The 20915-nt window shown below is 43.2% G+C and overlaps 1 protein-coding gene across 5 annotated transcripts in view; it reads left to right on the top strand.

Annotated features, from left to right (window-relative positions):
* Positions 1-20915, top strand: part of sema4ba (sema domain, immunoglobulin domain (Ig), transmembrane domain (TM) and short cytoplasmic domain, (semaphorin) 4Ba) — a 469915-nt gene that overhangs the window by 313115 nt on the left and 135885 nt on the right. The gene's annotated exons all lie outside the window — the stretch shown is intronic.

Raw genomic sequence — 20915 nt, 5'->3', positions numbered from 1 at the left:
AACTACTTCCATTAAGCCATTTTCCATACTTAACTGCCATTAATGACAGAGGCTTCCATCCAGAAGACCCTCTGTACCTGAGCTAGCATTGCCATCAGGAATACCGACACTAATCTTGATCACAGCAGGCACCTGGATTACTATGTGCAGTTTGGAGTCTCCTTATCCAATCACAGGTAATATTGCTCTCGAGAGAATGCAGGAAAAGTTAACCAGACTTGTTCCTAAGAATGCAGGACTGTCCTATGAAGAGAGATTGGGCAAACCGAGCCTGCGTTACCTAGCATTTCAAGGATTTGAAAGGATTCAGAAAATATTTACAAGGATGTTGCCAGGGTAGGGGGGTTTTGAGCTACAGGGAGAGGCTGAATATGCTGGGGCTGTTTTCCCTAGTGCATTGGGGTTGAGGGGTAATGTTATGGAAGTTTATAAAATCACGAGAGGCATGGATAGGATGAATAGCAAGTCTTTTTCTCAGGGTAGGGGAGTCCAGAACTAGAGGGCATGGGTTTAAGGTGAGAGGGGAAAGATTAAAAAGGGACCTAAGGAGCAACGTTTTCACACAGAGGGTGGTGCATGTATGGAATGAGCTGCCAGAGGCAGTGGTGGAGGCTGGTACAATTACAACATTTAAAAGACACCCAGGAGGCCAAATGCTGGCAAATTAATTTAAGATATGTGGTAGGCATGGACAAGTTGGACCACAGGGTTTGTTTCCATGCTCTACAACTCTATGACTCTGTGTCTCTAACTTGAAGTGATGTAATTGAAACTTGTAAAATACTTATAGGTAGAGAAGATGTTTCCCCTGGTTGCACAATTTAAAAATAAGGAGGAGATGAGGAGCAAGTTTGTTTGTTCAAGAGGGTTGTGATGCTTTGGAAGTTTCTATCACATGTGGAAGCTTAGTTTTTAAGAATGTTTAAGGTGATGATTGATAGATTTCAGATTGCCAGTGGTGTGCAGGGTTGTTGGGATGGGATGGGTAAGACATTGAAATGTACAATTGTATTGGATTGCAAGCCAGACTCTATTGACTGAATAGCCTATTCCTGTTCCTGCAGAGGTTTAGTCCCTCAAACTGTTCTGTTAATCAGTGAGATCATGGTAAATGTCTTCTCAATCCATATAGCTGCCTTTGCTCCATTTCCTTTGATTTAAATCAGATCTTCACTGACATGCTTGTGGAATCGCACCAAAATGGTGGGAGGACTCGTGGACTGATTACTGGTCTGTTGAACTGTGCTATAAATGCTTCTTCTGCAGCCCAGGCCTGGTGGGGACTTAAACATAGAGTTTCTGGCCTGGAAGTAAGGAAGCTACCGTTGCACTACAAAACCTCAACCATGAGCTGCCAGAAGAAGTGGTGGAGGCTGGTACAATTGCAACATTTGAAAGGCATCTGGATGGGTATAGGAATAGGAAGGGTTTGGAGGGATACGGGCCGGGTGCTGGCAGGTGGGACTAGATTGGGTTGGGATATCTGGTCGGCATGGACGGGTTGGACTGAAGGGTCTGTTTCCATGCTGTACATCTCTATGACTCTCTGACTGTATGTGGCTTAAAGTCTTTGGTTAACAAAAAGCTATCAGTCTTGGATTTCAGATTTTCAATTGATTTCTCATTTGTGGAAGGGTTCTAAGCTTGCACTTTACTTTGTGTGTGAAAGGTTAATAATTTCACACCTGGTATTAATATTATTCTACAGTGGGATATGGACATTGATGGCTCATGGTGCCATTTCAGAAGGTTGTTAAGAATCAACCACATTGTTCTCAGGAGAAAGTGAGGACTGCAGATGCTGGAGAATCGGACTCGAAAAGAGTGGTGCTGGAAAAGCACAGTAGATCAGGCAGCATCCGAGGAGCAGGAGAATCGACGTTTCGGACATAAGCCCTTCATTCCTCTAGAAGATCTTATGCCCAATTCTCCTGCTCCTCAGATGCTGCCTGACCTGCTGTACTTTTCCAATACCCCACTTTTTGACCCCCCCACCCCCAATTGCTTATAAGATCTGGGTAAGGGCAGCAGATTTCCTTCCCCAATAGACATAGTTGTCCCAGATGCTTTTTTTTCACAACAATTGCCAATAGTAGATACTGATACCATTACAGATTATTGTGTTTCTCAAAAAATAACTGAATGTTAATCCCACTGTAGCCATGGTCAAACTTGAACCCTTGACCCCACAGCCTGGCTCCTTGGATTAATAATCAAATGACATGAGCAGTACACTACCATCTCCCCATTTATGACCAGCTCACCCAGGCTAGAATTTTACCGAGATACCCTATCTGTGCCTTTAATATCATAAAAACTTCAATAAAATTGCCCCTAGCTTTTTAAATTCCAGGGAATACAACTTTTGTTTAATCTGTGGAGTCCAGTCCAGGTATAATTCAGATACCTAATCGAAGATCCACTGTCTCCAAAAGCAATACAGTCTGTTCTGATATAACGTGATAGTTCCTTTCCCATGCAATCCCACGTGATAAGAAAATCAGGTCGTAGCAGCACCATTTCAACCATTGGAATTGCTTTATAGCCAATACAGGTAAGGAAAGTGTGCATTCTACAAATAATGGTCTAAATTCTTCATTCGTGTTGTAGCTAATTTACGTTGAAAACACACATGTTATAGCAGAACTGACTGTATATTCTTACACTGATGTGATACCCAGAAATGCTCACTGTCCTACAGATGTGATCTTACCGAAGTTTAACTGCTACTCTGTTACATTTTCATTCTCTAAATGGAGAGGCCAGCTATTCATCAGCATTTTAGACTTCCTTCAGGGCATCTTCTTGGCATTATAAATTATCTGTGATCTTGGAGTGCCAAGTCTTTGTGGATGTCCACTTTTTTTAACTGTTCGTTCATGGGATGTGGGCAGTGCTGGCCAGACCAGCATTTTATTGCCGAGTGTGTGAAAAAAATTCTCTGCAGGTCAGTCCAAAATCATTTGCTCCTGTTCCTGAGACTGTACTTAAGATTCCTGAGCCCAGGGGGAACAACCTCCATTTCTATCGTAGTGAATCTCCTTCAGAATTGTTGGTATTGGAATGAAATCACCTCTCATTCTTCTAAATTCCAGACAGGATCAGCCTAGTTTACTCAGCCTGTCATTGCGTGAGACTCCTGTCATCCTGGTCTCCTTCCTATCGGAAAGATGTTGTGAAACTTGAAAGGGTTCGGAGAGGATGTACAAGGACGTTGCCAGGGTTGGAGGATTTGAGCTACAGGGCTGTACAGGCTGGGGCTGTTTTCCATGGAGTGTCAGAGGCTGAAGGGTGACCTTATAGACGATTACAAAATTATGAGGGGCACGGATAGGGTAAATAGGCTAAAGTCTTTTCCCTGGGGTCGTGTATGGACTGAGCTGCCAGAGGATGTGGTGGAGGTTCGTACAATTGCAACATTTAAGAGGCATTTGGATGGGTATATGAATAGGAAGGGTTTGGAGGGATATGGGCCGGGTGCTGGCAGGTGGGACTAGATTGGGTTGGGATATCTGGTCGGCATGGACGGGTTGGACTGAAGGGTCTGTTTCCATGCTGTACGTCCCTATGACTCTATGACCAATCTAGTGAACCTTTGCTGTACCGCAATGCAGTTATATCCTTCCATAGATATTAAGGCCAGAACATACAGAGTAATTCAGCTGTAGTCTTTCCGGAGTCCTGCACAGTTATAGAAAAATAGGACCTGTTATCAACATGAAACTACCCCAATTGTTAAAGACCCCGCCAACCCATACAGGTTCCAGCAATGATGTGAGGAGTGCAATGATGTATCTTCTCACGTAAATGTTGATGATGTTTTAGCTCAGCAGTGGTTACCCCCTTGGAAGAAACATCTGTTGTTTTATTTCTGCTACTTCACAACCATTTATGTGGCATTCTTGTTGACTTCTCTTTTCCCTTGTTCAGTTTGCGGCAGAACCTTCAACCATTCAGTCCATCATTCTGGAATGTTACCCCATCCTGTAACCTTTTGACCTCTCCTTTATCTCAAACAGCTTTTCAAACACCATCTCTTTGACCAAGTGTTTGGCCACTCCTAGCTCAGCACCTAATTTCTTCAAGGATTTATCTCGGCATATTTACATTCCAGACACTGTCAACATAAAAATCACTCTTCGCGATCATTTCCCCTATTTGGAAAAGGGTATATGATATTCCCGACTCATGAGTCCTTTGAACCTATTCCCATTTCCCCAATGCACTCCTATTTTTTTCCCTTGCTTCCCTCATACTCTGACGTGCATGTCATTTAGTCCTGATGGTTTATCAACAGCAGCATCCATTAGTGTTTTAATATTACCTTCCTAGATTTGAAGGTTGTTAGACACTCTTTTTGCTCCTTTTCCACTGCATTATTTGTAGTTATGTTTTATGTCATACTTTAGAAGATGTATTCATAAGAACATAACAGCAAAAGGAAGCTATTTAACTCCTAAAATCTACTCCACCATTCAAGTAGTTCCTGCTTAACCTGTATAATATTCCTGGTCGCATTACAAAAGAATATTTCTACAGAGCCTGCTGAGGTAAAAAAAAAGAACATTAATTTTATTGAAGGAACATCACATTGTTTGTGATTGTTGTGAAGTTGGATAATTATAGGTTGGGAGGCAGGAAGTTAGAATTTGGTGTTTGTAAAATTGTAAAATGCTGGGGGGAATGCATTGCATGGTCCCTTCAAAGATAGTATGTTTTCAGTGCTTAGAGATTAAAATGGATGTCTGTGGGCAGCAGCTTGAAAGTTTGCAAGTACACAGAGAGCACTCGACTGAAGCATTTGTATCAAAAGGCTGTAGAAGCAGCAGGCCAAGCAGCAGTTTTTACCAAGACAACAGTCTTTTGAATTTAGCCAATCAATTTGAACTAGGTAATTCGATACCAAAAACTATTAAATGTAAATCTGATGGCTCTGACAACATAGGACCAATCTTAGTGTAAGAAATATTGATATGTCATCAAGAGTAGGGGGCAGTTGGACAAGACCCCAGAGCAAATGGCCCTCTGCTCCTGAGAGACTTGCTGGCTCTCACAGCCTCCTCTATGTCTTAGAGAAAGCACTACCTAAACAACACCGGTACCAATCATGGAGAAGGCATTCCTGACAGAGGAATCAATGGAAAAGCCACAGAACATTCCAGAAGACATGTAACCTGGCTATAATTTTGAGAGACTAAGTTCTATTTTTGTTATATGAGTAGGACGTTAATTTATTGGAACAGCATACCATTAGAATCTTGTTTTATTCAGGAATAGTTAGTAGTTGGAAGCGATTTATTCAGTTCATTCATAGTTTAGTTAATTTGTTCACTGCTGGATTTAGATAAATAAATTGGTACTTGTTGATGTTAAACTGAGTGTCAACGATTTATTTTATTTAGCCACTAGAAATTGCTGAAGAGCAGGTTACATCCATTTTCACACTTTTTACAGATTATAGGGGAAGGTCATTCCTCTTTGGATGTTTCGCTTTTAGTTCTCAGAAGGGGATCCACCTCCACTTATAAAATAATCTTGACACAAGATTGCAGGAGAGAGTAAGATCTTATGGCATTGCATTATTTTCTGTGAATATCTCATTGACATGTCACATAGTTAGACTTATCCTCTTATTCTACATCTCCGAAAGTGTCTGATTCTACCCTTCTATCTACTCAAGTGCCTGATTTTAGGCAGATGTTACATCTTCGTCCAAATCTCTAAGTCATTTTGCTGTAACACTGCTCAAGCTCTGTTAGCTAAGAGCTTTTTGCCTTGCTAGGATTCCGGGCTGAATAATTCCTTTAAACTCAACCTGTGAGACTCATTCTCCCTTGGCACCATTCACACATGTCTGGAACAGACTCTCACACTGTGAAGTCTGTAGGAAGCGAAATTATCAACTGTGACACTTAGTTCAAGAGAAACAGGTATCATAGATACCCCAGATGGCCTAAGTCTGGAGATACAGACACCAGAGAAATGAGGAACAGCTGAGAAACTGAAACTGAGCAATTTAGTGAAAGGATTGAGAATTTTAAAAAATCATTTGTTTTGTTCAAAAGAATTGGAGTGGAGTTGAACAGATTTTGGCCCCAGTATCAAAACAGAAATTGGTGTATTATTTTTAAGAATCAGAAATTAGTGACATGTCCTAAGGTCCATGTACTTTGCTTTCTAGCATTCTGATCTTCACACAGTACAGGTTCTGGAATCTGTTTACTAGTTGATTTGTAGGCAAGTCGGAACACAATGTAAAATAATTGTTACAAGTCCAAGAAACATTTGTATGTTGAATCTTTAAAATTAATATTAATACACCCCTGTATGCGGTTACGTTTATTAGTATGAGCAATTTAAGTTGGACATTTGTAAATTGGGAACCCTTTGTACAGCTCAGGTTATGGAGTCAGATTATGAAATTCAACTCTTCCCTTGTTGTTTTTAGACATTGAATTGCAGTGGACAGGGTCTGGAGGAGATTTCCAAGGATGTCACATGGACTGGGGAATGTTGTTGCAAGGGAAGATTGGGTAGTTTTATTTGGAACTGAGAAGGCTGAGGGGAGATGAAATTGAAGCCTATTAGGTTTTGGGGGGCCATGCTAGTGTGGACAGGGAGGCCTTATATCTCTTGTTTGAACATAGATTTGGAAAAAGAGGTGGGAAGTTTAAAAGGGATTTGAGGGGAAATGTTTACATCAAGAGGGTGATGGGGGTCTGGAACTCACTGCCCAACAGGTGGGGAGCCAGAAATCCTGATCACATTAAAAATGTTGTACAATATGTGCTTGAGGTGACATGACCTGAAGGCTATAGCCCAAGAACTGGAGAGTGGGGTTAGGCTGGATGGCTCCTCATTGGCTGATACAGACACTGCTGGCCGAAGGGCCTCCTTCTGTGCTGTACATTTCAGTTTCTTTGATTAAAGTGGTAATGACAGATGATGGACTGGGTTTTCAACTTTGCTCAAGATCAGAGTGGTGCTGGAAAAGCACAGCAGGTCAGGTAGCATCCGAGGAGCAGGAAAACCGACGTTTCAGGCAAAAACCCTTCATCAGGTTTGCAACTTTGCTACCTGGGCTGGAAGCATCACTTTGACAGAGCAGAGGTGGACAAATTTACTGAAAGGCTTCAGACTCCCTCAATATTCTCCTGGGAAATGGTATGTGGGAGAGGGGCAAGAAATTACACCCTCCAATCCCACCATCTTTTTGAGGGCCATAAAGACTGGAGGTCTGTATGTGGGTGGGAGTAGAGCCTCAGAGTGCCAGATCAGCAGGTGCCCAAGTTCTGACAAGCTGATCTTCAGATTCTTGTGGGGCAGGGCAGGGAAATCTTCAGCAGCTGTCACCCTGGGTTTCTGTTTCCCTCTGCTGAAGGTGATTGGCCCAACCTCCACCACTTACTCAGGAACCATTTCCTTCCATTGATCACTTGCCCACTGGGTCCCTTCCAACCAGAGGATCTGGGCAGGGTCAGGAGGAGGGGGTGGTAAGGAGCAGGAAGGTGGAGTATGACAACTGGGAATAGGTACCATAAGACATTGGAGTAGGAATTGGGTCATTTGATCAAATAACACTGCAGTGATTGTAACAAGGTCAGCCAGGTGGACCTCACAGAATATGAGTTCCTGATTGGGGCTGTTCATCTGGTCCAATCAGGGAGCCTTGGCTGACAGATATGAACAGGAGTGTCAGATTGTTCACTCTGAGGGAGGTGGCTCTGAGGGAGCTGGGTCAGTGTTAAGGGCTTTTCATGTGTAAATAAAGAGTGACTTAGTGATGGCTGCCGCTTTCAAAAGTTGTTTCAAACACCCTCACAACTGAGCCACCATCTTGAGTTTGCCTCCCCGTCTTATTGCTACAATAGGGAATCGCACTTAGTTCCTTCAATGGTGAAACATCTCCCTAGATCTGCCTTAAATAACGACCAAGCATCCACCTATCTCAGCGATAGAGAATTCCAAAGATTCACCACGCTTTGAGTGAAGAGTTGAAGGGTGGCAGATAGATCAGAACCTTGCATAACATCGTCTGATAGGAGGCATCTTGAGCTGGCAGAAACCTAGTATTGGCCAGGCCTACTATTACACCATCAAACGTCCAGCAGGGGGCAGAGAAACCCATTGCCAGCATCATGGTGGGTCACGGCACCGCTGTTTGTGGGATCTTGCTGTGCTCCACATCAATTGCAGTGCAGCGATGGCACAGTAAAACCAGGCAGACGGCTTTGTGCTTCAAAAACCAACGCGGCGCTTTGGAGAAATTGTGAAAGGCCGCATCATTCTTCCTGGGAATGAAGGAGCTAGACATGAGATTAAACATGTCACTGAAGCCCCAGGTCCTACTGTCGGAAAAGTGACGGTGATGCCTTTATATCTATTAACAATGGCTGGGATTAGAGCAACTTGTGCTCCAAATAATCCATTTACATTTTCCCTGAAGCCTAGTGTCACATTCAAAGTGAAGGCTTTGCGGTGATGTAACACATTAGCAAAGCAGATGGATATTAAAGGGAAAGGGAGGATGGTAATTGTTTAAACGGTATAAGTGTCAAACAGCTGCCAGTGAAGCTGTTGTTGACACCAGTGCCGGCAAATAACCATGGAATATGAATCAAAATGCCTGACTCTAATGAGCCAAGTGAACACATATTGCCACGCTAACCTTCGCAGGAGGTACAGATTCTTTCGAATGCCAGAAATGTGTCATTTGTATTTATAATGCATCCTGTCATGGTGATTCTGCCAGAGTTTAAGAAAAGTGTATTATTCTAGATTAAACAGAATACGTGGCACAGGACCAAGCCATTGAACACAGCTGTCCATGCCAATGTTAATACCCAACACAAGGCCCCTTTCAGCCAACTCAATCTAAGCCAATTGCCGGGTCCTTCTATTTTTTACTCCATCTGGTTTCTCCTGAAATGCAGCAATACTGTTTGCATCTGCTCCGTTGCATGGTTAAAAGTCCCACACTTCAACCACTCTCAGCTGTGTAGAAATGTGCAGTCGTGTCCACTGTTGGTGTCACACTCTTGTGGAGCTCATGGAGATTATGACTGCTGTCTGGTGAGTCAGTGTTGCTTCTGTCTTCAGGAGTGTCCCCTATATTTTGTGCCACAGGGGCACAGTTTGCTTGTCGGACTCCTTGTGTAGTAAGTCCCTACCGATCCCAGGGTCACCATCCCGCGGTGGCACAGTGATTAGCACTGCTGCCTCACAGTGCCATGGATCCGAGTTTGATTCTAACTTCAGACGACCATCTGTGTGGAGTTTACACATTCTCCCCGTGGCTGAGCGGGTTTCCTCTGGGTGCTCTGGTTTCTTCCCACAATCCAAAGATGAGCAGGTTAGGTGGATTGACAATAGCGTCGGATGATGTGGAGTCTGAGTGGGTGGAATTGAGGAACCACAAAGGCAAAAAAACCATAGTGGGAGTTATGTACAGACCTCCTAACAGTGGTCAGGACCAGGGGTGCAACATGTACCAGGAAATAGAGAAGGCATGTCAGAAAGGCAAGGTCACGGTGATCATGGGAGACTTCAATATGCAGGTGGACTGGGTAAATAATGTTGCACTTTGGAAAAAAGAATACAAGCATGGACTACTTTCTAAACGGTGAAAAAATTCGTAAAGCCAAAGTACAGAGGGATCTGGGAGTGCTAGTTGAGGATTCTCTAAAGGTAAACATGCAGGTTGAGTCCGTGATTAAGAAAGGGAATGCAATGTTGTCATTTATCTCAAGAGGGTTGGAATATAAAAGCACTGTTGTGCTACTGAGACTTTATAAAGCTCTGGTTAGGCCCCATTTGGAGTACTGTGTCCAGTTTTGGTCCCCACACCTCAGGAAGGACATACTGGCACTGGAGCGTGTCCAGCGGAGATTCACACGGATGATCCCTGGAATGGTAGGTCTAACATATGAGGAATGGCTGAGGATCCTGGGATTGTATTCATTGGAGTTTAGAAGATTAAGGGGAGATCTAATAGAAACTTACAAGATAATACATGGCTTGGAGAGGGTGGACGCTAGGAAATTGTTTCCGTTAGGCGAGGAGACTAGGACCCGTGGACACAGCCTTAGAATTAGAGGGGGTAAATTCAGAACAGAAATGCGGAGACATTTCTTCAGCCAGAGAGTGGTGAGCCTGTAGAATTCATTGCCGCAGAGTGCAGTGGAGGCTGGGACGCTAAATGTCTTCAAGGCAGAGATTGATAAATTCTTGATGTCACAAGGAATTAAGGGCTACGGGGAGAATGCGGGTAAGTGGAGTTGAAATGCCCATCAACCATGATTGAATGGCGGAGTGGACTCGATGGGCCGAATGGCCTTACTTCCGCTCCTATGTCTTATGGTCTTATGGACAATGCTTAAAAATCTCCCTGTAGTGTCCAAGCATGTGTAGGCTAGGTGGATTAACCATGGGAAATGGGGGGTTATGAGATAGGGTAGGGAGTGGGTCTGCATGAGATGTTTTTCAGAGGGTTGGTGCAGACTTGTTGGGCTAAATAGTCTCCTTCCGCACTGTAGGGATTCTATGATTCTACCACTGCCTTGATACCAGTGGTGGTAGGATGATTCCCTTACGTGTGTATTCAGGGCCTCAACTGGCAGAAGTGTTGAAAGACCATCACCCAATTGTGTCCACCAGATTAAATGCTCCCATGTCACCAAACTAACCAAGGGCAAGAACACAAGCTTCCAGCTGTGGGTTCAAGCTCCACTTCAAGTCGTAAACACACAGTTCAGGGCTGATGCTCCCATGCAGTCCTGAGGGAACACTGTCCTGTTGGGAGTTGCTGTTTGTTGGATGAGGTATTAAACCACCTGGATATAGGTTTGCTCGCTGAGCTGAAAGGTTTGTTTTCAGACGTTTCGTCTCTGTACTAGGTAATGGAACATCTGAAAACAAACCTACCACCTACCCACATCCAGAACCTCAACTTGAGCTACAAATCTTCTCAAAACTCATTAAACCATCTCTGTCGGGCAGGCGTGAGGAAGGGGAGACATGTTATTGTCAGTGTCCTTGCCAGAACTTAGCTCTCAAATCAGCACTAGACAAAATAAAGTTGCTTTAGTCATCTTTTGACTGATACTTGTAGGAGCTTTCTCTATGCAAATTGGCTGTCGTACTTTCCAAATTACACTTCAAGGGAAAAGTAATTCATTGGTTGTAAATCACTTTGAGACAGCCAGTGGTCATGAAAGCACTACATAAATGTAGGTCTTTTTTTTCTCTGGATAATCCTGAATTGCCACTTGGATTTATGGTTTTAAAAAATGACCCCCTAGTTTTGGATTCCCACACGAGTTTATTGCTATTTATTTCTTGATGACAACACAGAGGGATGGACCAGAGCAGTTCTTTGTAGAGCGGATTGTGGATACACTAAAATAATTAATAGAAAATTCTGGAAATTCTCACCAGGCCGAACAGTGTCTGTGCATGAAGAAAAAGAGTTAATGTTTTAGGTCGTAGGGTTTCTGATGCAAAGCCAATCAGAATGTAGCTCAGCATAACCTCCTTTAGCATAGCTGAATGAAGACACACAGTGGAAGAGATTTTTGTCTTACACTGATCAGGACAGAATCGCAGAAATACCAAATGTTAAGGAGAACATCAATTTATGTTGTTTGCTCAAAATATTCAACTTCTGTATCAGGAAGGGACCATAATCTCTTTTGCTTCCCTTTCTATTGTCTAACTTGGAAAGGCATGAGTTAATCAAGGATGGATTTATTAATGGTGGCTTGTGCCTAATGAACTTGATTGAAATATTTGATTTGTCGTTCAGTGTTGCATATCTTTATTTAATTACTCCTGCACAGCGGCTCGCTTTCAAAGGACTCTTTCACCCTCACATTTAACCATTTCTGCCTTGTTCACAGCACCATGTGACTCATCATTTCTTTCAAGGAACAATGCTGCACTCTGACATCTGTTTTCAGTTCCTTTTGCCACTGTTCTTCCTTTTTGTGCATCTTGCCTTCCTCAGGACTTGTCCCATGGAGATTGCAGGAAATAGGCAAATGTCCTCTTATGACCGCACACCCAACTAGCGGACAGCACATGTGCCTGCCAGCTTTCTATATTTTGCGGGACTTTTCTGTGCAATTTTCTCGGGTAAATTTGTGTAAGATTGTATGCCTCACTCTGTCTAAGCACCCCATGACCTGGATGTCCTTGTCGGCTATGATCCGCCTGTACTGCTCACAAAACAAAACTTTTCACTGTACTCAGGTACATGTGACAATAATAAATCAAATCAAAAGAAAGCTAACCTTCCATTGCGACAAAAAAGTGAATCATTTACATTTACATATGCTGCATTTAGTCCCATAACAATTGCAGGGCACGCACTTGGGCATTCACTGTCCAAGCTGCCCCAGTGCCACTGATATCATCGCAAGAGATACTGTAGGCAGCTGCCTGCATCTGAAAATGTTCCTTGCAGTCAACTCAGATTCACTAGAGAAGTTGCCTTCCCATTATCACTCTCTCTGCATTGGGAACTTCAATAAACCAGCCTCAATGATTTCTAAAAAAACAAACATTCATTAGATGTTCTGGATGTAGGTTTGCTCGCTGGGCTGGAAGGTTCATTTTCAGATGGTTCATCACCATGCTAGGTAACATCTTCAGTGAGCCTCCGGACAAAGCTCAGGATTCTTTAAATGTTTCCAAAGTCATTGATGCCGAGGAGCTTACAGAGTGAGGCTCGATCCCTTCACTGTCTATCCCAGTCCCAAAGCCAGGAAGCTGCCATGAGGTGAGGGGAGTGGAGAATGATGCAGTGAGGATGTTGTGTTAGTGCATAGATACCAGACCAGACAGGCAGTGTACCTTTAAGGCAGTTACATTTCTTCATGACATGTGTCATTCTGGTGTAAAGGTACCCATCTCACCCTCACTGACTCTGTCAATGTCATGGAATCAGTTTAGTATTTTCAGTCATAGTCAGTTATGTGTATGTAACATAACAACAGTAACCGCAGAATCCAGATTGTGTATGAATCTGTGATATTATAAGTGTAATTAGTAGTGTCAATAAATTTCAAGACATCTGTCTCAACCTTTGTACTGTATGATATATTAAGTAACATTTCAGACAGCACACAGACTATATCATACAGGCCGTAATTGTTGATCCAGGGAATGACATCGGAAGAGAATGGAGAATAGGGAACTGGGTGGAGAGAGACTAGCTGGTTGATGAGGGGAGCAAAGAATTGTAGCGGCAGTGACGTTTTTGCAAGGTTTGTGAAGGTTTGTAGCTCAGGTTGAGGTTTAGGGTGTAGGTTTGCTCGCTGAGCTGTAGGTTTGATATTCAGACGTTTCATTACCTGGCTAGGTAACATAATCAGTGGCAACCTCTAAGCGAAGCGAAGCTGTTGTCTCCTGCTTTCTATTTATGTTTGTCCTGGATGGGGTTCCTGGGGTTTGTGGTGATGTCATTTCCTGTTCGTTTTCTGAGGGGTTGATAGATGATATCTAGATCTATGTGTTTGTTTATGGCGTTGTGGTTGGAGTGCCAGGCCTCGAGGGATTCCCTGGCATGTCTTTGCTTAGCCTGTCCCAGGATAGATGTGTCGTCCCAGTTGAAATGGTGGTGGTTTTTTTTCCTCCGTGTGTAGGGCTACTTGGGTGAGAGGGTTGTCTTTTTGTGGCTAGCTGGTGTCCGTGTATCATGGTGGCTAACTTTCTTCCTGTTTGTCCTACGTAGTGTTTGTGGCAGTCCTTGCATGGAATGTTGTAGACGACGTTGGTTTTGTCCATGGGATGTACTGGGTCTTTTAAGTTTGTTAGTTTTTGTTTGAGAGTGTTGGTGGGTTTGTGTGCTATTAGGATTCCAAGGGGTCTTAGTAGTCTGGCTGTCATTTCTGAAACTTCTTCGATGTATGGTAAGGTGGTTAGGGTTTCTGGCTGTGTTTGGTCTGCTTGTCATGGTTTGTTCTTGAGGAATCTGCGCACTATTATTTGAGTATCCGTTCTTCTTGAATACGTTGTATAGGTGGTACTCCTCTGTTTTCCGAAGTTCGTCTGTGCTGCAGTGTGAGTGGCTCGTTGGAATAGTGTTCTGATACAGCTTTGTTTGTGTGTGTTGGGATGGTTGCTGGTGTAGTTAAGTATTTGGTCAGTGTTTGTCGGTTTTCTGTATACGCAGGTTTGTAGTTCTCCGTTGTCCTTTCTTTCGACTGTGACGTCCAGGAATGTGAGTTTGTTGTCGGTTTCTTCCTCCTTGGTGAACTTTATGCCTGTGAGGGTGTTGTTGATGATGTTAAATGTCTCTTCTATCTTGTTTTGGTTTGTGATGACAAAGGTGTCATCTACGTAGCGGACCCAGATTTTTGGTTTGATGGTTGTTAGGGGGGCTGTTTGTTCTAGTCTTTGCATTACCGCTTCTGCTATGAATCCTGACAGCGGAGATCTCATGGGTGTGCCACTGGTTTGTTTGTAGATTATGTTGTTGAAAGTGAAGAGGGTGGTGAGGCACAGGTCCATGGTTTCATGATGTTTTCATTGGTAATGTGATTGATGGTGGTTGGTGTGTGTGTGATCGTCCCTTCTAAAAGTGTGGTAAGTGTTTCCTTTGCCAGGTCGATGTTGATGGAGGTGAACAGTTTTGTTACATCGAATGAGGTCATTGTTTCGTCTTCCTCTATTTTGGTGGTTTTGATGATTTTTAGGAATTCCTGGGTGGAGTGGATGGAGTGCTGTGACTCTTCTACTAGGTATTTCAGTCTTGTGTGCAGTTCTTTGGCCAGTCTGTAAGTTGGCCAAAAACTAACAAACTTAAAAGACCCAGTACACCCCATGGACAAAACCAATGTCGTCTACAACATTCCATGCAAGGACCGCCACAAACACTACACAGGAAGAAAGTTAGCCACCAGGATACACGAACACTAGCTAGCCACAAAAACACACGACCCTCTCTCCCTCGTAGCCCTGCACACGGAGGAAAAAAACACCATTTCGACTGGGTCAACACATCTATCCTGGGACAGGCTAAGCAAAGACATGCCAGAGAATTCCTAGAGGCCTGGCACTCCAACCACAACGCCATAAACAAACGCATAGATCTAGATGCCATCTATCAACCCCTCAGAAAACGAACAGGAAATGACATCACCACAAACCCCAGGAACCCCATCCAGGACAAACATGTAAATAGAAAGCAGGAGGCAACAGCTTCGCTTCACTTGGAGGTCGCCACTGATGATGTTACCTAGCCAGGTAATGAAACGTCTGGATATCAAGCCTACAGCTCAGCGAGCAAACCTACACCCTAAAAGCAGTGATGTTTGTGATACAAACTCACAGTTTCAATGCAATGTGAGTGAACAGTGATGCTGTTATTGCTAGAGACTATATTAGGGCAGAAAACACTGCCAGATTTCTGATTTTCTGACTATCATTGAGGCTATGAGCAATTAACCTTCTGTCAAATATCTTGGAGTGTTTTTGTTGTGTTAAAGGCACTATAGAAATGCAAGTTGTTGGCTTTTTTTTTGTTTTTACTGTTGTGTATTTGACAATAATGTCATTGACCTGGAGTCAGAAATTCCATTAGAGATAGACGAAGTCCAGGATTGCCAAAGAAAAATACTGCAGCAAATTCCCCACTCCCACACCACACCCGTAACATGCTCTGAATTATTTACAGGAGGTTGCTCAATGACAGAGAAAGCACATTGTGAACATGTTAGTTCCTTTAAATAACAGTTTGAACATCTAACATGATAACACTTGAGGAATAGAAACCTAATCAAAAGGTGTGATTTGTTAAAGAGAATGAGAACAGCCGAAGTATAAGGTGGTTATAATAGGGAGTCACCTTTGTCACTGGGCTGTCACGGATACATATGAACTATTTGCAGCCATAAATTCTATTTCATATCAAATGAGTGAGATAATGCCAAATATCCACCAGTTATCTCTGTGTTCAGCTCCTTTGGTTTGAGTACTTGACAATGCGTCATCGCAAAAGCTTTATACCCATTTCAGACTAAGAACCAAATCTCACTTGTCATGTTTCGTTCTTAAAATTTCAGAATTCTAATTGTCATTGTTACACCCTGACAGCAGTTGCTTATTCACTTTCTGTCAGTGAAATTATCTGTGGTCATGTAGCTTTTACAAAATGATTTGTGGCTGGGATGTGGTGACACCAGCTAAGCAGCATTTCTTGCCCAATCCTCAATATCTTGAGAACATCAACCACGTAATGAGGATAGGTTTGAGTCAGGGGAGCAGGTTCCTTTCCCTCAAGTGCAGTCTATCACCTTTCGTGGTCTTTGGCACTAGCTCATAAACCACCAGGTTTGTTTTTATTCGCTTTCACAACGTGTCGCGGTTGAGTGTGAACTCATGAACTCTGAGTTCCTACCCCAGTATGTGAACAATTAAATCACAATAACTATTGTATGTAGTGAATCTGCGAGTGATGAATGTGAATGGTGTTTTACTTTCCCGATGATCAGTCCACAACATTACATTTCGTCAAGGTTGCAAGAATTCAGAGAAGGAGCCAACAATTTGGATACAGAACTGGCTCAAAGGTGGGAGACAGAGGCTGGTAGTGGAGGGTTGATTTTCGGACTGAAGGCCTGTGACCTAGCGGTGTGCCGCAAGGTTTGCTGCTGGATCCACTGCTTTTCGTCACTTATATAAATGATTTGGATGTGAGTATAGGAGGTACGGTTGCAGATGACACCAAAATTAAGAGTGTAGTGGACACTGAAGAAGGTTACCTTAGAGTACAACATGACCTTGATCAGCTGGGCCAGTGGGCCGAGGAGTGGCAGATAGAGTTTAATTTAGATAAATGTGAGGTGCTGCATTTAGGAAAGGCAAATCAGGATTGGACTCATACACTTAATGGCAAGGACCTGGGGAGTGTTGCTGAACAAAGAGATCTTAGGGTACAGGCTCATAGTTCCTTGACAGTGGAGTCACAGGTAGACAGGATAATGAAGAAAGCATTTGGTATGCCTTCCCTTTATTGGTCAGAGCATAGTGTATAGGAGTTGGGAGCTCATAGTGCAGCGGTACAAGACATGGGTAGGCCACTTTTGGAATATTGCATTCAGTTCTAGTCTGCTTGCCATAGGGAAGATGTTGTTAAACTTGAAAGCGTTGACAAAAGATTTACAAGGATGTTGTCAGAGTTGGAGGATTTGAGGTATAGGGAGAGGCTGAATAGGCTGGGGCTGTTTTCCCTGGAGCGTCGGAGGCTGAGGAGTGGCCTTATAGAAGTTTGTAAACTCATGTGGGGCATAGATAGGATAAACAGACAAAGTCTTTTCCCCAGAGTAGGGAAGTCCAAAATTAGAGGGCATGGGTTTAAGTTGAGAGGAGAAATGTTTAAAATGGACCTAAGGGGCAACATTTTCAAGCAGAGGGTGGTGCGTGTATGGAATGAGTTGCCAGAGAAAGTGTTGGAGGCTGGTACATTTACAACATTTAAAAGATAGCTGGATGGTACATGAATAGGAAGGGTTCAGAGGGATATGGGCCAAATGCTGGCAAATGGGACTAGATTACTTTCAGATATCTGGTCGGCATGGATGTGTTGGACCAAAAGGTCTGTTTCCCTGCTCTGTGACTCTATGACTAATTCAACCCCCCCAGGTCTTCTCCCCGATTTGGATGAGATCAGGGATCATCTAGTGGTAACCTCAACTCCACTTTACTGTCTGCCCTTGAGTCCCACGGTGATGAAAACTCCAACTCAGTCTTCAATATCTTCAATGACCCAGTTTCCATTCTTCTCCAGGCAAGAGAATTCCATAAACTGACAAACCTGTGAGAAGGAAAAAAAAAGCCTCTTCATCTCAAACTCAAATGGGAGATGTCTTATTTTTAAACTGTGTCCCCTAGCTGTCAGCATCCACCCTGTCAAATCCCCTCAGGGTCTTCTACATATCGATAAGATCATCTCTCGTTCTTCTAAGCTGCAGTGAGTTTAGGACCAACCTGCTCATCGCTTCCTCATAAGAAAACCCCATCATCCCAAGATCCCAAGAAGCAGTAAAGTGAGCCCCTCAATTTAGGAAATGAAGAATACCTTTGGGAAGAGAGAAGAAAAATTTTAAAAAGTCATGAGGGGCAATGCTTTTACAGAGAATGGTTCATGTGGAATGAACTTCCAGAGGAAGTGGTGTATTCAGGTATAGTTACAACATTTAAACAACATTTAGAGAAGTATATAAATAAGAAATGTTTGGAGGGATATGGGCCAAGCACAGGGAGGTGGGACTAGTTTAATTTGCAATTATGGTCGGCGTAGACTGGTTAGGCCAAAGGGTCTGTTTCTGTGCTTGTGTGACTCTATGATTTAAAGCACAGTAGAAAACAAAGAATCACAAGAAAAAGTTAGGAAGGTTTTTCTGTCCAGTAAGATCAAGAAACAGTAATAACCCGCCTTCCGAGGACAGAAAACACCAGCGTGAGTCCCCTTTCTGTTGCTGTCAGATTTGCAGTGACTCTGCACAGAAGCTGGAATGCAATGTTAGTGTGTTCCCATGGAAATGTGATGGGAGGCCACTCTATCTCATTATCTTGGGCTGGAAGATGTCCAGACAAAGGGATATTAGGACGAGACTGTTGTGGAGCTACAACTTGGCTTCTCTTGGAGTTGGAGGAGATAAAGGGGGCGGGGAGCAGGAAATAAAGAGACACCTTTTATTAGACAGTCCCGTCCCCCTCCTTCCAACTCCTTTCAATCTCTGAGAGTTTAAAGTTGATTTTATGTCTGGGGGTGGGGGTAGAGAGGGGGTGACTAGACCACGTTAATGGCCCAATCCACCAGCACCTTTAATCTGGATAAATGAAGTCTTCTACTTCTCTCGAACCCAGGAAAGAGTCAGTTTGGTGGCGTTCGAGGGGAACATCAGGCGTCTTTAGATTAGATTACATTACAGTGTGGAAACAGGCCCTACGGCCCAACAAGTCCACACCGACCCGTCAAAGCGCAACCCACCCATACCCCTACATTTACCCCTTACCTAACACTACGGGCAATTTAGCATGGCCAATTCACCTGACCTGCACATCTTTGGACTGTGGGAGGAAACCGGAGCACCCGGAGGAAACCCACGCAGACACTGGGAGAATGTGCAAACTCCACACAGTCAGTCGCCTGAGGCGGGAATTGAACCCGGGTCTCTGGCGCTGTGAGGCAGCAGTGCTAACCACTGTGCCACCGTGCCACCCACACGGTGATCCCAATATTTCCGAAGCACCAGCGAGGTGGGCTTGGGTGGGGAGCCACTGAATCTCATATTTTTGCCACCGCCTTTGCCCAAAAGTGGTCTTTATTGATTGCTAGAGGCTCCTCATCTCACCCCACTGTGACACAGCACCCAGTAGAAAAGATGGGGCAGAGAAATCTGAGAGAAAAAGACAGACAACCCCAGGAGAAGGGGACGCGATACAGAGAGAAACTCTGACCTGAAGTGGGGAAAGGGGATAGAGACAAAGTGAGGCCAATTTATCTGACAGAACACATGCAGCTATACAGGGAGGCAAACCATACACAGTAAGAGTCATTACGGCACCGAACGAGGCTATTCAGTTCATGTTGGAGAGGTAAATATTTGTTTTGAGATGGTATTTGAGAGCAAACTGTTGGCTTGAGCTGTGTGTCAACCTGATTAAGGCAGCTCAAAACAAAGAAACATTCTAGGACTGGTAGTGTCCTGCTGGGTTCTGAGCATTTCACAAACATAGTTCCGATCTTCTGACACTGAACCAAATTGTCATTATCACCCCAGGATGGATTCGAGAGATCCACCTTCTAGATTAATGTGAGGAAGATTAAGTGGCCAGCATGTTCACATTTGTACAACTAAGATCACGAGGAAGAGGATTGAAGTCCTGTCACTCCACTCTGTCACACCGACTGGAAAGGATTCTATTTGATTCATGGACTTATTAAGACCTTGAAGTGTCAAACTTGTCACGTGCTGCTGTGTGTAGTGTGTAGTTTTGCTGCTCATGCAGGTTTGCCTGTGCTACATTATGAATTGAGAAGAAGTTTGCAGTGGATCGCCTAACATAATATAAAGTAAATTAAATTTATTCTAAGAAGGATGAATGTGTCTGAGTGCACTGCCATTGCAGGAAGCATGCTTTTTCTTTGGAATTGATGTTGGGTGATTAACTTGTTGATACATTGAAACTGAGTCCATTGCCTTCGTGATTTGGAAGTTACAGTCTGCTCTTTTTCACATCGAAATTTAATCCCATTTTAAGTCTTAAATTGCAAGTTAATTCTTATTTTCTGTTTTGTTTTATTAACAGTGTGGTTATCAGCTTGATGGAACCACATTTTATAATAATGTGCATGACTATTCCAGTTACATAAAATTATGAAGGTATTTACAGGATAGACTGTAAAACCCAGGCATTGTAACAGGATTATTTGTAGCTGAAGGTGCAGTTTTAAATGCATTTATTTACGCGTCTCAGATATTGCACAGTTGCGGCGTTAAAATCATGACCATGCAGATTGCTGAGATATCTCAGGTCTAGCTGAGAATGTGTTAAACTGACAGCATTGGAAATACTACCATTCCATTTCACAGCCAAGGAAGAATTTAGACCATGTAATTTCTTGGAACGTCTTTTAAACTGGATTACAGCAAAACGCTTTTTTTAAATGGATTTTTTTTTTAACTAGGAGAATCCATTCTTAATCGTGAAATGTTGCCAAATGTGATTTCAGAGTCTGGCTGAATTCAATGTTCTAAATTGACAATTTGTGGAAATGTACAGAGCAGTAAAGGTTAATGTCAGTTTTCAGTAATGTGCTGGATTCATTCAAAGTTCCTAAAACATTGACCCCTCTATAAAAACATATATTTAAAAAAACCTTGGAATTGCAAGATGTGATTGTGGGA

The sequence above is a fragment of the Chiloscyllium plagiosum genome, unplaced genomic scaffold (assembly GCF_037043375.1).
Source record: "Chiloscyllium plagiosum isolate Xiang-an unplaced genomic scaffold, Cpla_swu_hap1 HiC_scaffold_39, whole genome shotgun sequence".
Taxonomy (NCBI): Eukaryota; Metazoa; Chordata; class Chondrichthyes; order Orectolobiformes; family Hemiscylliidae; genus Chiloscyllium; species Chiloscyllium plagiosum.
The sequence above is the reverse complement of the archived record's forward strand: the minus strand, read 5'-3'. Positions and strand labels throughout refer to the sequence as shown.